General features: G+C 41.5%; 1 pseudogene; it reads left to right on the top strand.

The window, feature by feature from the left end:
- Window positions 1-775: 775 nt before the first annotated feature.
- LOC131249760 (indole-3-acetaldehyde oxidase-like) lies at window positions 776-20,544 on the top strand (annotated as a pseudogene).
- The last annotated feature ends 1,709 nt before the right edge of the window (window positions 20,545-22,253 follow it).

The following is a 22,253-nucleotide window of genomic DNA, read 5'->3' as shown; positions in this document are numbered from 1 at the left end:
ATGGCTATTTAAAACACTGCTATTGACTAGTGATGGTAGAGATTTCATTTGGGTTCTGGCTGTTCATGATGATTAAGGGGCATGGTATGGTCTATTGATTCTTTGAAATTGGGATTTCTTACATCATGTAGATTCCGAGGTTATGATTTAAATGGGTACTTTTTTCCCTATTGGTTTGGTAGTGTCTATGGTAAATAATGGGCATATATGGCCTATTGATTATTTAATACTGGAATTTCTTACAATATGTGATCTCCAAGAACATATTGGATAAAGGATCAACCAGTGGGTCCCGACTTGAATAAAGAATGAGCATTGATGTTGGGCAGGTTGCCAATTTTAGAACTTTTGCCAAGCAATCATGAGAATGAGCAACCCCAAATAGCTGGGAGCCTGGGACAAGACTATGAATGATGATGGGGACGCAGTTTCTAAGATCATGATAATGTAGTTTCAACAAGGCTGTGATGCTAATGATGATACGGTTTCCAAGATTGCGGTTTTAGACTTTGTTTCTCTTCTGCTTTTTGCTATAGTGTTTCTTTGGAGGGAGGGAGGGAGGGAATTTTTGATGTATTCTATTTACTTCAGCACCTGTTTGGACAGAGGAAACTCATTTGGATGCTATCCCTTTTTTGTAGCCGAAAATCTATGATAAGGATGCTACATCATGTCCTTTTGAAGATGGGAGTGGAGAATTTCTGATGGGTTTTGTTTCACTTTCTCTTGGAAACAAGATTCATTGCGATCTTGATATTCTATTCTACAAAACGACATGGATGCTGCTGATGTGGTGCCCTTCTCAAGGATTGTTGGCTACAGAAAGATTGATATCCAAATGGGTGTCGTCCATGCAAACATATCCTTAATGAAGGATGCTGTATTCATTTGAGAATTTAGTATCTTTTCTTTTGCAGGTGGTTGCGGAGTGTGTGTAGTTCTTCTGTCGAAGTATGATCCTATAAAGGACCAAGTCGAAGAGTTCACAGTGAATTCATGCCTGACTCTTCTTTGCAGTATAAATGGCTGTTCAATTATGACAACCGAAGGCTTTGGAAACAGCAAAGATGGGTTCCATTCAATTCATCAGAGGTTTTCGGGTTTCCATGCTTCTCAGTGCGGCTTCTGTACTCGTGGCATGTGCATGTCTCTCTTTTCAGCACTTGTTAATGCTGAAAAAACCGAAAGGCCTGCCCCTGCCGACGGATTTTCAAAGATCACAGCATCTGAAGCTGAGAAAGCTATTGCAGGCAATCTCTGCCGGTGCACAGGATATCGACCCATTGCCGATGCCTGCAAAAGCTTTGCAGCAGATGTTGATATGGAAGACTTGGGTCTCAATTCCTTCTGGAGAAAGGGGGAGAATGCTGATGTAAATGCGAATAGATTACCTTTTTATAGTCGTGAAGGGATCTGTACATTTCCAGAATTTCTGAAAAATGAAATCAAAGCATCCATGAATGGCTTTATTGACTCGCCAGTGAAGAATCCTAGTGATTTTATGTGTGCAAAACTGCAAGTTCCGGCTAATTGGTATAGTCCTGTTAGTGTTGAAGAGCTTCAAAACCTGTTGAAATCCGAAGTAGCTGAGAATGGAAACCAGGTGAAATTGGTTGTTGGCAATACAAGTGCCGGTATTTATAGGGAAGCAGTTGAATATGATAAATACATTGATCTAAGACACATTCCTGAGCTTTCAGTTATAAGAAGGGACAATACAGGGATTGAAATTGGAGCTGCCTTGTCGATTTCCAAGGCAATCGGAGTATTAAGGGAAGAGAGAGAGAGTCCGTCAAGGTCCAATGAAAGACTGGTGTTCACGAAAATTGCAGATCAAATGAATAAGATTGCATCTCAAAACATCCGAAATACTGCCAGTTTGGGTGGTAATATAATCATGGCGCAACGAAATCCATTCCCCTCGGATATGGCTACCATTCTTCTCGCAGCTGGTTCGTCTTTAAACAGCCATACTGGTTCAGGAGCGGTATTGCTTACATTGGAGGATTTTCTCCAAAGGCCTCCATGTGATCCGAAAACCTTACTTTTAAGCATTCAAATCCCAAGCTGGAATTCTATAGGAAACTCTTCATCTGAAACCAAGTTGCTGTTTGAGACTTATAGAGCCTCTCCACGTCCCCTTGGAAATGCAGTGGCTTATCTCAATGCAGCTTTCTTAGCTACTGTTTTGACCCAAGAAATGTCGGAAAGTTTTGTTTTAGAAAATCTACGGCTGGTTTTCGGTGCTTACAGGACTAAGCATGCAATCAGAGCAAGGAAGGTCGAGGAATTTTTATCTGGGAAATCTGTTACTCCGGCTGTGCTGCTTGAGGCAATCAGAGTACTTCGAGCAACTGTTGTACCTGCAGAAGGCACTTCCCATGCTGCTTACAGATCAAGTTTGGCAGTTGGGTTTCTCTTTGATTTCCTTCGACCCCTTGTCAAAGATCTGACAGGACCTGAAAATGATTTATGGATGAGGATCTCTGATGTTGTTGATAGCACTGAAATTCAAAATGGTGGCCTCAATGGATATTCAAATGTTTTGGCAGATGAGTCTTCTGTAAATGGCCATCTCTCTTATAGAGACCATCAGGAGAGACCAGTTCCGCTCTTATCTGCAAAGCAAGTTATAGAAATCAGCAAAGAGCATCATCTGGTAGGTGAGCCTACTAAAAAAGTGGGGGCCAAGATTCAAGCTTCTGGTATGCTTCCCTGCACACTGTTTCTTACTATTCCAACTCGATCATGAAGCTTTATTTGAAACTCAGTAACTCTATGCTGCTATGTAAGACGACACTCCCTTTAATTTAGAACTCTATTGTGGAAAAACTTCACTTTATCTTTTACTTCTTTTAGAGGTTTGCTAAGCTTACATGTACTGTGGCCCTTCTACAGCCATCCAATGTGGCACAAGTATGCAAGATCTAAGCAGTCCATCAGGCAGGTTCCATCAATGCTGTTGCCCAAAATTCAGGTCATGCCACTGATCAGGGGGTTACATCTTATGAAACAATGGATGGCTAAATGAAATTTGGTCAGTATCTTCTCCTCTGTCGACCTGTCAGCCTGATCTTTGGGCCAGGGCATCTGTACCTTAGTACACACCTGATGGACGCTTGGATCTCGCACCCATTTATATAGTATTTATGGTAACATACTTTGTTTTGTGATTTTAAGAACTACTATTATGTAACTATCTACATTTCAATATTATCCTACAACTGTTCAGTTTCTAGATTTGTCGACTTATCAGGTGTTTCATGATCCTGTTTTGACACCTCAGAGTTTGTGCCGGACATGGATGCGTGCGTCCTTGTCTTAAATTAGACCAGGAATACGTTAATCGTAGAAGTATGCAAAAGTAGAGAGTATCTTCTCTCTCCTCAAGAATCTTTTATTTATGATTTCTTAATTACAAAGATTATCTTATGTATACAATGAGGTATTTACCAAAAGAAACCAAATATCCAAAGGATATTTAAAAGATAACTAAAGGATAATAACTGAGAGATATACGTCAATATAGTGTTCATTAGGAAAACACAAGACTGTACACCATTAATATGGTGCTCTGTAGGTATGCACAGAGCTGAGTACTCTTAACATTAATGAATTGGGTTCCAATGAATCATACAACATGTTGGTTTCGGGTTGGGTTGTCAGGGTACTTGGTTTGGGTTAGCATTAGAAAACCCCAACCCACTTGAAAACAGGTTGGGTTTGCAAATTAGGATCGGGTTAGGTGAGGTTGGGACTTGGGAATAATCACATGTTTTTGGGTCGGGTTAGTTTAGGGTTGGGTATAGAGGAATTTGGTTAGGAACCTTGGGTTGAAATTTGAGTTGTGGGTTGGTTCCTCTTGAGGAGTGTCAAGTTCGGGTCAAGCCTCAATCCAACCCAACCCGCGAAGTCGCACCCCTAACTCTATGCAAAATAAATGCATACATAAAACAAGTGTACGTTTGTTGAGTGATTTGGAAACTGCATTTGAATAGTTATGATCAAATCATGTAGGTGAAGCAGTGTATGTAGATGACATTCCTGCTCCTAAGGATTGCCTTTATGGAGCGTTCATCTAGAGCACAAGGCCTTTGGCATGTGTAAAGGGCATTGGATTCAAATCTACATCAGCAAGTGAAAGAATCGTTAAGGTTATTTCTGTCAAAGACATTCCGCGAGGAGGGGTTAACATAGGCTCTCTGTGTATATTTGGTGAAGATCCTCTATTTGCCGATGATCTTACCCAGTTTACCGGTCAACCTCTTGGTTTCATGGTAATTCAATGACCTCTCATGCATGCACACACTCTCCTCTCTCTCTCTCTCTCTCTCTCTCTCTCTCTCTTTCATGTATTTACATTTTCAATTTCACATGCATAGTTAATGGAATGGTTGGTTTAGATTGCAGAAACACAGAGATATGCCAACATGGCAGCTCAGCAAGCGACAGTTGATTATGACATGGAAAGCCTGGAACCTCCCATTTTAACTGTAGAAGAGGCTGTTGAAAGGTCCAGATTTTTTGAGGTCCCTCCTATGTTTTCCCCAAAAACAGTTGATGATTTCTCAAAAGGAATGGCAGAAGCAGAACAGAAGATTCTCTCTGCTAAGGTATTTCCCTCATACTTTAGGGCATGTTATACATTGAATCCAAGCAAAAGAAAGGGAAAAAATAAAATAAAAATCCAATGATGATTTCCATGAGAACTATTGAAAGATGGATTCCAATTTTTATTTCTTGTTTGAGTAGAAAGTGGAAATCTCCTATTCATCTTGTAAACACACGGATTTGGAGAATGTTTTTCTGTATTTCAGACAACCCTAAAGAGTTGAATATATAGAAATAGCTTGATTGCCAATGTAGGGACGAATATTGTGAAGATGGGATACATCACCAGTCATATGATTTGAAGCACCAGAATCGAAGAACCATGGTGAAGATGCGGTTATACCTGACATACCGGCCGCAGAAAGGGCCTGCACGATCTGCTGGAGCATCGCAGGAGTTAAAGGTGAGGAAAGACCTTCAACAGAACCAGTGGATGCAGTATCACTAACAGAAGGCTCAGAAGAAGTAGGTACAGAAGTAGCAGAAAGAGCACGACCACGGCCACGACCTCGACCACCACGTCCATGGCCAAATGAGGATGCGTAGGCACGTGAACGACAGTCTTGAAGACCATGACCAGTCCTTTGACAATACGCGCACCAATCTTTGCACTGAGCGATGACATGTCCCACTTTGTTACAGCCACGACAAGTTAAAGGAGTGGAATCACAATTTGGTGCAGAGGTGGATACAGTAAGTGTCAGGTTAGATGGTCCCTGAGATGTCCCCTGAGAGAGGACATGCAATCGTTGTTCCTTGGCTAATAAATCATTAATAACTGAAATCATTGAAGGAGTTGGGCTACGGTTCAGGAGAGCAGCTCTGCAATGCTCAAATTCCGGACGCAGTTTCATAAGAAACTATCTAACTTGCGCACTCTCGCGCATTGTGTGGAATATTTTAAAGTCATTTGGGAAGTCAGGATCCATCATAGCCATCTCTGTACAAATTATAACCATTGTAGAGTAGAAAGATTGAATACTTTTGTCACCCTAAGTAAGGTGAACCAGATTTTGTTCCAGGCGGTATTACCTAACCGCATTACTCTGTTGATATATTGTCTGGAGATGCTCTCATATAGCCTTAGCAGTGTGATGTGGCGTGAGGCTAACAGTTATTGATCGATCGACGGAATCAAGAATCAAGGTAATAAACCGTCCATTTTTCATTTCCCAATCAGCCATTTTGTCGACTTCGGTGGAAGCGGGAACAGGAACAGATCCATCAATCAGTCTCCACAAACCACGACCCTTGAGAAAACGTTGAAAGTGGATGCCCCATAGATTATAGTTGGTGCTATCGAAACTACATCGTGGGGCCTCTGTACGGGAGTCTTTGTCCATATATAGGAAAAGATATAAACTACGCCAAGGAAGAAGGTACCTTGCAGCAGGAGAGTTGGTTGCAGGCAATAGAACTGCAACAGATTAGAACAGCAATAAGCAAGAGGGTTTATATCACCACCAACAGATCAAAACCGTAACTAGCAAACGACAACAGATCAGAACAGCAAAAGGAGGGAGCGCAGCAGGGTACGAGCCGGATTAGATCAGAACGACAACAGCAGTAGGGGCATGCGTAACAGCAAAAGGATGAGCGCAGCAGGGGCGAGCGCAGCAAGGGCTTGCGCAGTAGCAACAACAAACAGATCGGACGTGCGCAGGGTGTGTGTAACAGCAACAGCAACAACAACAACAATAGCAACAGCAAGGGCGAGCGCAGCAGGGGCGTGCACAACAGGAGGGGTTGGATGAAGCAGGTGTGAGCGCAGCAAGTGTAGCAGGGATCGGATCTGGCCAGCAGGACCGGATCTGACGAACAGGACCAAATCTGATGAGTAGAACGAGATTGTTAATGGAGAGCAGGACCAAATCTGATGTGGATCTAGAGATTTTTTTTTTTTTTGGTGGTCGTGCAGTATGTATAGGTCGCTGGATCTGGAGATGGTAGAGATTGGCCGCAACTACAGCGGGATCTAGAGATGGTTTTTGACAGCGAGCACGCTGATGGAGTACGATGGAGATGATGGCAGGTCGCAGAGAAGATGACAGAGCCACGGGAATCAATGGAGGAGGCTGCCGGAATCGTGGACTACCGGAAATCGAAGAGGGAGCACCGGTTCAGAAACTTGGCTCTGATACCATGTAAACACACGGATTTGGAGAATGTTTTTCTGTATTTCAGACAACCCTAAAGGGTTGAATATATAGAGTTCTACAACGACTATACAAGGTAAGATGATAAATACAAAATCTTCTATACAAGGAATGTGGGCTGTCTAACACCTCTCACAAGCCAAGAATCCAAATTATGGAAAAGTTAATGGTTTCTTGGTGGTATCCACCCTTTTCTTTGCTATGCAAATGACACAAATCATCATATCCAAGGAAAATCCTTTTCCTTTTCAGCTGTTTGTCATGGAATCCATGGTTTCCAAACATGGCCTTAGTGTCTTTTTTATATCAAGGTCAGAAAACTTGAAACTTGACTTGGACTTAAGGAGGATCAATGTGACTTAAAGCTTGGATCAAGTACTCAATTGAGTTTTGTCGAGTTTAAGAGCTTATGGTCTGGTACTTTTTTAATTTTAGAAGTACTGGATTGAGTTTTCTGGGTATTTGAGGAAGTACTCTTGTTCTATACAAAAGCCAAGCAACATATGCCTGTCGTGATCAAATGAACTCACTGACTTCTTTGAAGACTTGATTGAGTTTCAAAAGTTCATCTGAACTGAATTGCTAGAATTCACTTCAAGAAAGCGTCATGAGCAATGTGGGACTAGCCTCACTCTGTTTGTAATAGACTACTTCCTGAATTGCAATTAGCATCATTTCTAATCCAAGTACAAATTCGTAAGTGTGCATCAGGGGTTTTGTTGTCATTAATTATTAAAATAGTGCTGCCCCACATTGGTCATCTCCTTTATAATGAATTAATTGAATTCCAATTTAGTTGAATTGGGTATCCAAATGCAGATTTTTCTTTTGCTGCTGTGTATCTCTAAAAACAGGTTCTTCATAGTCCATAGAAATGTTAACGAATGTGGCAATGGTTTTCAGATTGAACTTGGATCGCAATACTATTTCTATATGGAGACGCAAACAACACTTGCTGTACCGGATGAAGATAACTGCATGGTGGTGTACACTTCGACCCAGTGCCCCGAGGTCTCACACCGCGTAATCGCAAAATGCCTTGGCATTCCCGACCATAATGTTCGTGTGATTACAAGGAGGGTTGGTGGAGGATTTGGTGGGAAGGCCTTTAGGGGTTTACCTGTGAGTATCATTAGCATCATTTTCATTGGGCATGAATTTTGTAGACATTGTCATTTTCTCTACTATTTGTTTAGATAGACGTAGATTGCTTTCGAATGAAGTAGTCTTCCAGTCTTAGACCCTGGAATGTTACCCATGTAGAACTTCCCTAACCTTTCCATAAGAAACCAAAATATCTTGATGTCTTCTTAAGCATCATGACACCCATGCATGAAACGCTATTCATTAACTTGAATGAGCGACTTGGTTTAGCGAGGCTTGAAGTGTTTCAGAGTCTGATTAAAATATCAGTAGAGATAATGATTCCCCCTTTTTGGTAATACATTTAGTGATTTTTACTATGATTCATTGGAGTCAAACTTGAAACGGTTGTTACAAAATTTGGGTTCGGAATTTTTTTTTTTAGTGAGTTAATTAGCTGCTGATTTTGGGAAAAGCCAGAGATTCTTTCATTTTACTAACCAGTTTTTTATTTTTTCCTTCTTTTGGTTTCTTTAAGCCCACATGTGGCTCGTGGCGATTTCAAGAGTGGAGAAAAATGAATTGAGGTTTTGGAATTTTTATTGTTAGTTGAATTTCCAAATTGGTCTCTCTTGTGCGTGCACATTAGTATCTTTTCATGATTTTTGTAAATTCAAGTAAAAGCAGAAATCCTAGAGTGGTGTATTATTTTTCTCTAGGCCAAGTCAAACGAAGCCTAACGATTGAATGATTCATGACTAATTCTTGAATGTGAATCTTTAGTGAACTGTTCAAAATTCTCGAATTGCTTGCGTGGAACTCTTTTCTAAGAGTTCTCTAACAATGACCAATGTACCTTGTTCTCTTTTGCCATTGACTTTCTTTTTTCAACTGTATACTTCTCTCTTCGACTTTATGGGCCACCAGCTATTTGAGAACATTGTTGTACTAAGCTATCTGCTTTGCAATATGTAGTCTCAGTTTAACTAATGAATGATTTCTTGTCTGCATCCATGACCTCACAATTATGGGACTGTGCAATGTTTAGGTTTCGACTGCGCGTGCACTTGCAGCATACAAGTTACGCCGCCCTGTCTGAACTTACCTAGATCGCAAAACCGATATGATAATGGCAGGTGGACTGCATCCAATGAAGATAAACTATTCCGCTGGTTTCAAGTCTGATGGGAAGATTACAGCTCTACATACCGATATATTACTCAATGCAGGGATATCTGAAGATATGAGCCCAATGGTGCCATCGAACATTGTGGGAGCATTAAAGAAGTATAATTGGGGAGCTCTCTCTTTCGACATTAAGGTCTGCAAGACAAATCATTCAACCAATTCAGCCATGCGGGCCCCAGGAGAGTTACAAGGGGCCTACATTGCCGAAGTTGTAATCGAGCATGTTGCTTCAGCTTTTTCCATGGAGCCCGATTTGGTTAGGAAAAGGAATATGCATTCATTCGAAAGCCTCCAGTTGTTTTATGGAAGTAGCGCTGGTGAACTCACTGAGTTTACTTTATCTTCAATTATGGATAAGTTGGCTGCATCTGCAAGTTTCCATCACAGGACCGAAATAATCAAGCAATTCAATGGTCATGACAAATGGAGGAAGCGGGGCATTTCTCGCGTACCCATTGTGTATGCAGTGTGGCTGAGACCGACACCGGGCAAAGTGAGCATCCTCAATGATGGTTCAATTGTTGTAGAAGTTGGAGGGATCGAGATAGGACAGGGGCTGTGGACAAAAGTAAAGCAGGTTACGGCATTTTCCCTGGCTCAGCTATTGAGTGATGGAAGTCAAGAACTTCTGGAAAGAGTTCGAGTCATTCAGGGCGATACTTTGAGTCTAGTGCAAGGAGGATGGACCGCTGGAAGCACCACGTCAGAGTCAAGTAGCGAAGCAGTTGGGGTTGCATGCAATATCTTGGTTGAAAGGCTGATGCTGCTTGAGGAAAGGTTGCAGGAGCAAATGGGTGCAGTTTCCTGGGATACTCTAATCCTCCAGGTGATTATTTCGAAATTCTGAAACCATGTCCGACTTTCTTTGATCAGTTTGCAATGGGAGTTATACTCTATGTGGGTATGGGTACATGTCTGGGTTCATGCATAAAACTCGGCCAATCTCCAAAGCTTACTGAAAATAACAATGACCAACAACCAAGATTAAAGAGGCCCTTTTCTTTATTTTACTAGGTGGCACTGACAGGATTTTTATTTCATAAATGTTATCATGTTGCTATTTTCATAATTTTCTGTAATTTTCTGTTTAATCTTTAATTTTTATTGATAACAAAATCATGAGATTTCCAACCTGAAGCTTAGGCTTGTGTAGCCAGAGGCCCAAACACTTCACCTCTACCTTACACATTTTGAAATGCTGATTGCCTGTGTTTTTGAATCTCAATTCGAAGTTTCTGATAAAATTCGTGATTTGTTGATCACCCTGCCTTTTTATTCATAAAGTAGGCCGACTTTATGAAAACCTGGATAAAAAATAAAAAATAAATAAAAATAAAATCTCTCAGTCACACCCAATATTTGATTTTGATCACTCCAAATCCATTCTCTGTTCAGTCAAATGTCAACCTACCTTGTATAACATACTACCAGATGGTAGCTTCATGCTTCTCTTCCCTTCCCATTTCTCCTTGAAAACTGCTCACATAGATTCCCAGAATCCATCTCATCATCATTGCTGTTGTTGTCGTCACCATCGCTGCCACATCCCAACTGTTTGGGGCTGGCTTTACATGTCTTGTTTTGCCAATCATTCTAAGATCCCATGTTCAATAAGTGAACAAGCCTCCACATCCCTTCTCACCACCTCATTCCAGGTCCTCTCCGGTCTTCCTCTCATCCTCCTTGAAGGCTCTAAACCAATCAAGGTTCTTCTCCTTAATGGAGCCATCTCGAGTCTTTGTTCCACGTGATCAAACCATCTCATTCTGCTCTCTATCATTTTATCACTTGTTGGGACTACCCTGAGGCTTCTTCTTTCTTTTTTTTATTCTTCCTAGTCTTCCCACACATCCATCTCAACAATCCCATCCCTGCAACACTCATCCTCAAAGCATATCCAACTAAGAATATTGAAACCCGACACAACCTCATTAAGAGTTCCAACAGCATAGGACAAGGAAACCCATTCACTGACTAGGTGTTTTGCATAAAGGAAAATCACATCCGGAGAACATGATTTATCATGAAACAAACGATTGTTGCGCTCCCTCCAGACTGCCTGCTAGAAGGGAAAGACACCAGTTAGCCAGACTTTTCTTGACAGGCAAGTTTCCGAATGGAAATCTGATTATCTCCACTTTATGGGACTAACAATTGCAATTGAAATCAACATTGCATAAAACTCACCTTTAGTTTCTTAAGACATCTAACGTAACATCTATTGATTGAATACTAATATGAAGTTTTTGTGATCCCAGGTGGAGATAGATCTTCTTACAGGTGCTACCACAATCTTGCGAACAGATCTGATCTATGACTGTGGACAGAGCTTAAACTCTGCTGTGGATTTAGGACAGGTCACCTCAATCAACTGCTATTTATACTAGTCTTGTTTAAGTATTTATTTTCCGTTTTTTTTTTTTTTTTTCTTCTTTCTTTCTTTTTTCTGTTCCTTGAACCATGACGATGCATTGGTTGTGCTTATCTGATGAGCACATGTGATATGTGTCCATGGTAAACGTGCTCTTCTCCCCATTCTAGGAGTCATGCAAGCTCACTGGGTGGCAGTTCTAATAGATGAGCTCTTGGGGTTCTTAAAGGCCTCTGATAGAAGCATCCATGCATCTCAATGCATCATTGAACATTGGCTTGAATTGGTGTGTGCTTGGAAATACATGTATTTCCATATGGAATGCATGTTTATATGTGCAATTGTGCATCACTCCATTCATGCATGCAAATGTATTTGGTGGTAGTCTTCAAGGATATTCTGTGTTTGTGCTTCAAGACAAGATAAAGTCACGTGTTCATTTCAGTGCATCGAGTAGTCTGATGTAGTTCTAATCCTATGCATGTGTGCATGTCCATCTCTCACATCCATATTAGGTGGACTATTGGGCTCTCCTAAAAATGCACAATAAAAGCATGTATATATGTCAATGCATCAATGAACTGTAAACCGAGAGGAGCTGAAAGCTTTTGTGCATTTGAGACAACCCAAAGGGGTTGAATATATAGAGATTACAACATCTATACAAGGAAAGAAATAAAATCAGAATCATCTACCTATGGAAACCAACTATATAAGGTATGCTAGCTATACAAGGCATATTTCAGTCTGTCTAACATCCCCCCTCAAACTAATGCGGGTCATCGACAAGTAATAGTTTGCCAACGAGAAATGAGTGACGTGCAGAAGTTAGGGACTTGGTGAGAATGTCTGCAATCTGATCATGGGATGCAACATGTGGTAGAGAAATGAGCTAAGACTGAAATTTCTCACGGATAAAGTGACAGTCAACTTCAATATGCTTCGTCCGTTCATGAAAAACCGGATTAGAGGCAATCTGAATGGCACTGAGATTATTAACATGGAGTGGAGTAGGATTCTGCACAGGAATGCCCAAGTCGGAAAGAAGTCCACGTAACCAAACAAGCTCACTACACGCAGCAGACATCGCTCGATACTCGGCTTCTGTGCTTGATTTGGAAACAGTGGCCTGCTTCTTACACTTCCAAGAGATGAGAGAAGTGCCGAGAAAAACACAGTAGCTAGTGGTAGATCTTCGTGTGAGAGCGCAACCAGCCCACTCAGCATCTGAATAAGCATGAAGGTCCAGAGTCGCCGTGGAGGAGAAGAACAGTGATCGATCTAGAGTTCCACGTAGGTACCGTATGATGCATAACACCGCAGTCATATGAAGAGTCCAAGGAGTAGAAACAAACTGACTGACGACTTGGACAGCGTAGGCAATATCAGGGCGAGTCATAGTTAAGTAAACCAGACTCCCAACCAAACGGTGGTATAAGTCGGGCTGTGCAAGTAGATCACCATCGTCGCGGCCATAATGAATGTTAGGTTCTAAGGGAGTCTGAACTGTTTTCTGATCTGTCAATGATGCCCAAGCGAGAAGATCCTTGGTATATTTACGCTGGCTGACCAGGATCCCACATTTAGACCGTGAAATTTCAAGCCCAAGAAAGTATGTGAGATGGCCGAGGTCTTTCATCTTGAAGGAGGATTGCAGAACTTCCTTTAAAGCCGAGATGCCAGTAGCATCGCTACTAGTCCGGAGGAGGTCGTCAACATAGACCAGAACAATGACAATTCCGTGAATAGTGATGCGCAAAAATAATGATGGGTCATGACCACTTTGAGTAAAGCCAGTACCCGTAACAACATCGTGAAAGCGTTGGAACCATGCCCGAGGTGCCTGTTTGAAGTCGTACAGGGCTTTCTTTAGGCGACATACCTTATTGTCGGGGATTAAAGAGCCAGGAGGAGGTTTTAAATATACGGTTTCTTGGAGATCTCCATGAAGAAAGGCATTTTTCACATCCATCTGAGCGAGTGGCCATGAGCGAACAAAAGATATAGCTAGAAGAGTACGAACAGTTTTCATCTTGGCCACGGGAGCGAAAGTCTCATCATAATCAATTCCGTATTCCTGTTTGTATCCCTGAGTGACAAGTCGAGCCTTGTATCGATCCAATGATCCATCAGACTTGAGCTTGACAGAATAAATCCATTTGCTACCAATTAGCTGTTGGTCAGCAGGTCGAGTGACAATGTCCCACGTATGATTATCATCCAATGCTGCAAGTTCTTCTGCCATAGCCTTCTTTCAACAATCATGAGTGGCTGCCTGAGAGTATGAAGTAGGAATAGAAACGATATCCAGAGTAGCATTCATGGCAGACATAGAGCATATCAACCGATCAGGCGCTCGATGTTCACGAGCGGAACGACGTATCGAGGTAAGTTCGGGATCTACAACAGGTACAGTAGGTTCGGGTTGAGTAATAGGTGATGGATCTGTACGTGGTCGACGTGAGTAAACCTGCAACGGACGAGGGAGAGTACTTGAGGCAAACGGAATTTCTGGAAAGGCAGTTAGACCAGGAGAGTTTGGAGTGTGCGGAGGAGGAAGAGATGAATGAAAAGCAATGTGTTCAAGAAAAACAATATGTCGTGAAACCCGAACACGACGAGAAACCGGATCATAACATCGAAAACCCTTCTGAGTTTCCCCAAATCCCAAGTACATACATTTGACTGATTTTGGAGATAGTTTGTTACGTTCACGTGAAGCCAGGTGAACATAACAGATACAACCAAAAACACGAAATGTGGAATATGCAGGAGGTAAGCCGGTGAGAACAGAGTAAGGAGATTTACTGTTCAGAACTTTGGTTGGCATCCGGTTAATCAAGTAGACGGAATGTAACATTGCTTCCGCCCAGAAAGAACGAGGAACACTCATAGCTGTCATTAGGGTGTTGTCAGTTTCAACAATATGACGATTTTTTCTTTCATCCACCCCGTTCTGTTGTGGAGTATCAGAACAGGTGGTTTGATGAATAATCCCATGCCCTTGAAGAAATGTATGAAAATCAATTGAGAGATATTCCCCCCCTAAGTCAGAGCGTAGAGTTTGAACTGAAACCCGAAATTGAGTCTCCACCATAGAGTGAAATAACTTGAATTTTTCAAAAACCTGTGACTTCGATTGCAAAAAGTAAATCCAAGTGTAACGTGTGAAATCATCAATGAATATAACATTGTATCGTAACCCAGAGGGAAACATAATTGGTGAAGGACCTCAGACATCCGTATGCACAAGTTCAAACATAGAAGATGATTTTGTAGTACTTAGGGAAAATGGAACACACTTACTTTTTGAAAGACAACAGGAAGAACAAGAATAATCCAAATCATTTTTATTAAGAGAAATATTCCTTAACATGCCAGACGAAATTAACTGAAGTAACCGATCGGAATGTGGATGACTCAAGCGAAAGTGCCATAATTTCCACAATTTATTTGCCGAAGAAATATTTGATGAAGAAGGAGAAAAGAAACAACGAGCCGGAGTGACAGATGGATCAAAATCCAGCACGTACAGACGACCATGCCGCCTACCCCTCCTAAGTACCTTCCCTGTTGCCAGATCCTGCACAAAACAATAGTTGGGAAGAAATATAACTAAGCAGTTATTGGATGTGAGTTGACCAACTGAAATTAAATTGGAGGAGAGGTTAGGGACATGAAACACATCACGAAGGGTGAATTGGCGATGAGCAGAAGGAGAGAAAGTCAATGATCCAACAGACTGAATACGTAGTCTAGTGCCATCCGCAGTAGAAATAGCCTGATTGCCGGTGTAGGGACGAATGTCACAAAGATAGGATATAGCACCGGTCATATGATTGGAAGCACCCGAATCGAAGAACCATGTAGAAGATGGGGATCTACCTGACATACCGGCCGCAGAAAGGGCCTGAACGATTTGCTGGAGCATCGCAGGAGTCAACGGAGATGAAAGACTTTCAGCAGAAACAGTAAATGTAGACTCACTAACAGTCGGCTCGGAAGAAATAGTGGCAGCAATAGTAGAAAGAGCACGAGCACGGCCATGACCACGACTACCACATCCACGGCCGGAAGAAGATGCATATGCACGTGTACGACAGTCTTGAATACCATGACCAGTTCGTCGACAATAAGCGCAACATTATTTGCATTGAGCGACAACATGACCCACCTTATTGCAGCCGCGACAAGTTAAAGGAGAGGAGCCACGTGTTGGTGTAGTGGTGGACACAGCAAGCACCATATCAGATGATCCCGGAGTTGAGGAAGGAAGTGATAAAACTTTTAGTCATTGTTCCTCAGCCAATAGATCATTAATAACCGAATTCAATGAAGGAGTAGGGCTACGGTTCAAGAGAGCAGCCCGACAATGCTCGAATTCCGGAAGCAGTTTCATAAGAAATTGGCGAACTTGCGCACTCTTGCGCATAGTTTGGAAAATCCTAAAGTCATTAGGAAATATTGGATCCATCAAGGCCATTTCAGTCCAAATTGTGACAATTTTAGAATCAAAAGATTGAATACTGTCGTCACCCTGAGTAAGGTTAACGAGATCCTGTTCCAGACGATATGACCGGGCCGCATTACTTTGTTGATAAATTGTCTGAAGATGCTCCCACATTGCCTTAGCCGTGCGATGAGGTGTGAGGCCAACAGTAATGGACTGATCGACCGAATCGAGAATCCAGGTAATAATCCGTCCATTGTTCATTTCCCAATCAGCCAATTTATCGGCATCCATGGAAGTGGGAATAGTAACAGATCCATCAATTAGTCCCCACAAACCACGACCCTTGAGGAAGTTCTGAAAATGGATGGCCCATAGCGAATAGTTGGTACCATCAAAACTACACCTTGGGGCCTCTGTACGTGATGAGTTCTTGTCCATTGATCGAAATTAATATAAAGCACGCAAAGAGTTGCAGCAGAAGAATGTTTTAGGTGTACCGTACAACAGGAGATATCCAAGGGATAGCAGTATCTGGATCTGGCGGAATAGGAACAGTAACAGGAGCTCTGGATCTGGATAAGTGAGATCTGGCGACGCAGCAGCAACAACAACAGATCTGGATGGGAGCAATAACAACAGATTTTCAACAGATCTGGATGGGAGCAACAGATCTGGATGGGGTTGCTGGAACTCAAAGAGAACAAGCAATAGAGGTGACCGGGCGACGCTGGACGAGCAGAGGGGCGATCGGACGAGAAGCGGTGGTCGGACGAGCAGGGGGTGGTCGGATCTTCAATAGGGGACGGTCGGACGAGCAGGGGGTGGTCGGATCTGCAACAGGAGGCGGTCGGACGAGCAAGGAGATAGTCGGATCTGCAACAGGGGGCGTAGGACGAGCAACAGAGGGTGCTGGACGAGCAGAGGGATGGTTGGACGACGCAGCAGGGGTGGCCGGACGACGCAGGGGTGGTTGGATCTGACAGGTGGTGCCGAATTTGGATCAGTGAAGCTCTGATACTATGTAAACCGAGAGGAGCTGAAAGCTTTTGTGTATTTGAGACAACTCAAAGGGGTTGAATATATAGAGATTACAGCATCTATACAAGGAAAGAAATAAAATCAGAATCATCTACCTATGGAAACTAACTATATAAGGTATGCTAGCTATACAAGGCATATTTCAGTCTATCTAACATGAACATGGTCCCACATGTATTTGGCTGTGGACATTCATGCCAGAGGGGCACAACATTACCTGTTCGTCATTGCCATTACAAACTTTGAATGGTGATGAGGTTCTGTGATTTGCTATCCTTGTTTACAATATCCTATTTTGCAACTAATATGAATGTATAGACACCTTACATTTGAATAAACTCCTTACAGATTGAAGGATCTTTTGTCTAAGGAGTTGGATTTTTCATGCTGGAAGAGTATCTATCAAACTCAGATGGGTTGGTGGTTTCGGATGGAACATGGACATACAAGGTCCCAATCATTGACACAATCCCCAAAGAATTCAATGTTGAGATACTTAACAGTGGCCATCACAAAAAACGCCTGCTCTCTTCCAAAGGTATCACTTTCTCCTCCTTTTTCATATATAGGGAGGCATCTGATTAGCACAAAACAAATAGAAACATATCTAGGGAAGTTGAATTGAGGAAACTACAGTGTTATTTTTGTAGTTGCTTCAATTGAACCAGCAATATCATGGTTCTTCAGTTAAGGGCCTGTTTGGAACACAGGATTAGGTGGTATTGAATTGCATTAAGTAGAAATAACAGTAGAAAATGATTTGATGATTATAGTGTGGAGAAAAGAGTAGAAGAGTGAGAGAGAAGAAGAATAAAGAGGAGAGTTTGGGAAAAATGTTATGTGTTAGCTAACATGCCCCAACACACAATGTTTATTAGAATAGAGCATATAGTACACTGCAGGAGAAAAAGAAAGTGTACACATGCACTTACATTATAACCACACACACTATACACTAACACTCTCTAGATTAACACCATTATTACACAATGATTATATGTCTGGAAATACCGTGAAAATTTGAACGTCCAATCCCACGTCTGGGATCAAACTCTTCCTTTGGGAAAAACACTGTATTAAGTGAAACCAGTGTTTGGAGGACCATGAAATTGTAATCAATGGACCAGATTTTAGGACTAAAACCAGTCACCTATATGCATATGCAACTTGAGTGTCACATGTAAAGGGCACATATGGATGGACGGTGTGGATGCAACGCATGCATCAATGTGGGCCCCACCCTCTCCCATCAATAGGTTTAGCCAGAGCACTTATAAATTTATAACACGACCCAAATAAGCCTCACTCACTAGTATCTGAGCAATTCTTCCTGTTGCTTTTATAGAACTTCCCTCTTGTATCATCAAACCGTCACCCATTAATACAACGCCAACGTTGTTTGATTCCAAATTCTAGTGGAATACGAATTCTACTAGAAATCCCATTGTATTTCCTACTGGGACTAGATGATATGATACCTGGATTAATAAAATCCTTCCCATCGATTCCAAACGCTGTATGGAGTGTACATTAGACCAAGTGCAATTCCATACTACCTAATCCCATGTTCTAAACAGGCCCCAAGGGCCTAATCCCATACATTTTAGAACTACATGATTAGTGGATACATATATGAAATAACCTGAGTAAGAGAGGAAATTTGATGTCTAGTGGGCCACCCCTCATAAAAGTTTTGCCAATCTAAATATTGAAAGCCGATACTGGATTGTCGGGAGAAGGCTAAGATGATGATGGTGGTGGTGCTATGTGTGAACAACACAATTAAAAACACCTGCAGGGAGAATTTTCTTTCATTGTCCACTCAAGGTTGGGTAGTGAGTTGAAATGGATTTCAATTGATCCGACCGCACACCTAAATAGTCGATGCATATATGACCTCCCTCCCTCACCAATTGATTGTAATCAGCTTATGATAAGGTTCTGCCATAGGGAACTTCTGTTGTGTGTGTTCGTATCTAATCATTTTCTCTATAAATATTACTGAAAGAACAATAAAAATAAAAAAATTGAGGCTCATTTGCCTTAAATGAATCGACAACCATTCAAGAATATTATTTGTGTTGGCACTTCTGCCATGCTTCTCTGGCACATGTTTGATACAATAATTTTCTTAATAGGTGGTCTTGTTGACATATGTAAATTTGCAAAATATCTGAGCTATGTACTTGGTGAAATATCAAATCGGGTTACAAGGTTCTCTTTGTGACATCCAAGTCAGTCATTAGGTGGGCCACACCATTGGTACATGATTGCATGGCTGATTTCAAGGTCAGTCCTCTAATTTTTCTTGAACCCAAGAAAATAAAAGTATTTAGGAAAGGATTCCTATTTCGAGTCAAGTTAGTATCTAGGGTTTCTTTTGCTTATATAAGCTCATTAGATACACTGTAAGCAGCACTTTTCATCAATAATATCAATTTTTATCTACCATTTTTAGAGATCTCTCTCCTTGTGAACCAAGGGCTATTCTTGAGAAGAAGATTGTGATCTCTTCCTTTTTATCCTTGCACCCGCTACATTAAGCCACTAGGAAACCTATGCATGAGTGTGACTGAGTCTTGACTTGGAAAGACTCCTCGAATTGGTTCACTGACTCAGTTGACCCAATGTGACTCGGCCCGAGCCACTTGCTTGTCAACTTATTTATTTATTTATTTTAAAAAAAAAATTTGGCAATAAAAGTTAAAGAAACCCATGAGTTTCAAACCCACAACCTAAGCTCAAAAGGCAAAGGTCATTTACCAACATGCCAAGAGCTAAGAATCTATCCGATCTGGTTGTTTTATGTATTTCACCTAACCACAACTATTTAAAATATTACTATTACTCGAAATAATTCGTAATTTGATTGCTCGATATCTAGTCAAGCCTCATCTAACTTCGAGTAGACCCAACCTGGCTAGATATTGAACTGATTTGAGTTTTCAAGTTTTTTAGCTGCAGTCTTATCCCACTAATGACTTGGATAGGATAGCCAGGAAATTCACTTCTAGCTTCGTGCTTCGGCCCAAAGTTAAAACTACTGAAATAGCAGAACCAACCCCAATTTGGGGTGATTACCAAATGCAACCATAAGTTTTCTAAATATTAAAGTTTCATAAACAACCATAATTTTCTTTTCTTTTGTAATCTTCGTTGAGATTTTGAACTGTTCATGGGTTATGATTAGTAAGCAAATCGATAATCTTTTGCAGCTTCTGGGGAGCCACCATTGCTTCTAGCGGCCTCTATTCATTGTGCAACTAGACAAGCCATCAAAGAAGCAAGGAAAGAGCTCCTTGCAACCAACGGCTATGATCATCCTTCTTTAACATTCCAAATGAAGGTCCCGGCAACCATGCCGGTGGTCAAAGAGCTCTGTGGGCTGGACAATGTAGAGAGGTACTTAGAAACCATGATTTCTCACCAATAGATACCGTTCTGCTCATCTATTTCCATATTCTCCATATGTGAATATATGCTTGATGAACTGCCATATAGACTTGTAAGTTGGTAATATACAATGCTACAAGTGGGGCCTGCTGTTACGTGATCCAACCATTGATGCGATGGGCCGCCTCAACATGGATTGCCTATGAATAAAAAATCCCCTAAGATCATAATAGCTATAGAAGCATTTTACATTTCCTTTGTTGAATGCAAATTTGGAGCTGTACATCTCTTTTTTAACCGTCGGTTTGTTGGACACATTGAAGGGTAAGAACACTTCCAAAAAGCTGGACCATCCACCCTGGGGCCCATAATATCAGCAGTTTTGAAGTGTGTTTGTAGGGCTACCAATAAGGGGGGTGGCCCACCTGGGTGATTAATTTTCCGAGCCCGACTTGAGGCCTGGGCCCACCGTGGCTTCAAATATCGGGCCCAAGCATATCTAACTGCTCCATTCCATAGAAAATGGTCTTAAACCTAGGCCTAGGCTAGCCCTGTTTATCTGTAGGGTGTGAATGCATGCCTGGGCCAGGCCCATGGAACTGCCGTGGTGATGTAGAGCAGGTCGCATGCATTTTCATGGCAAAGATGGACCAGAGAAGGCCCGATCAGAGGCGGAAACGATCTGGACCATCAAAACCTTAAATCAGTGGTATCTTGCAGACTGGGATGAGTTTTTTTTTTTTTTTTTTTGGACACATTATATAGGATTTTGGGGTAGGATGACCTACTTAAGCCACCAACCCCGCTATGCGTGGTTGCCCACGCCGGATTTGTGAGATTATGTCAGATCGACGGTCAAAATGCCCGTATAGTTTCGTTTTTACTATAAATAGTTCTAGTTCGAGTATAACTTTTGATCCTTTCAGCTGTAGAAGTCGTGCCCAACATGTAAAGGGCTTAGAAAAGTTTGGAGAATAACATGGTTTGGTCAAATTGGACACTTACTATTTTTGGCCGAAAACCATGAAGGCTGGTAGGAATCGAGTTTGTCTATAAATAGTGAGTTCGTATATAAATAGTGAGTTAAGTTTACTATTGATAGTAAGTAACGTTTTTAGGGCATTTGAGTTGGAGTCTAAGTCTAAAACTTCGTCCTAGGTTTGAAATCCTTATTTAAAGAGTTGTAATTTCGTTTTTTATCATCAATCAAATTATTTCAAATTTATTATAGGAATTATTCTGGCTTTTATCCCTCCCGGATTTGAGGAAGTGTTGTAAGGAGTCTAGAGAGCTCTATGGATTTGTTGTTATCCCCTGAGGGAGAATGATCGACCTCATCACATCCCTCCCTGCACTATGTGGTGAGCCGGGTCGGAACAGGGCCAGCCCCATCAATAGCCCTAGTGTTTTCAGTACTAAAAACATCTATTAGGATGTTAGTAGTTTGATTGTTTATATTGATGGTGAGAGCTAGAGGCATCAAGCAAATTAGATGGGTTTTTAATTATGAGAAGTGGGACCCATGCTTCAGTAATCCAGACTATTGTTTTGTTCCCATCCAGAATATTGTTTTGTTCACCACCATGGATGGGCCATGCTCTGAAAATCTCCTTGATGGAAGATCCTAGCCATTGATTCTTTGGACTTGTTCAGTTGATTGTAAAAGGTTGCTCTATTTCTTATCAACTGCCAATTTACAGGCCACAAATTGGAACATTAAGATTGTCCTACCGAGGAGATTTTGGATGGTCCATCCGGGCCCTTTTTGGAATGTGGGATTAAATGGCATGGAATTGCATTAGGTGGAATTAACACCATTATTGCACAATGATTATATGTCCAGAAACACCATGGTATTTTGACCGTCCATTCCTACGTTTGGATCAAATTCTTCATTTGGGAAAAACATTGTTTTAAGTGAAACCAGCATTTGGTGGACCACGGAATTGTAATCAATGGA

The sequence above is a fragment of the Magnolia sinica genome, chromosome 6 (assembly GCF_029962835.1).
Source record: "Magnolia sinica isolate HGM2019 chromosome 6, MsV1, whole genome shotgun sequence".
Classification (NCBI taxonomy): Eukaryota; Viridiplantae; Streptophyta; class Magnoliopsida; order Magnoliales; family Magnoliaceae; genus Magnolia; species Magnolia sinica.
The sequence above is the reverse complement of the archived record's forward strand: the minus strand, read 5'-3'. Positions and strand labels throughout refer to the sequence as shown.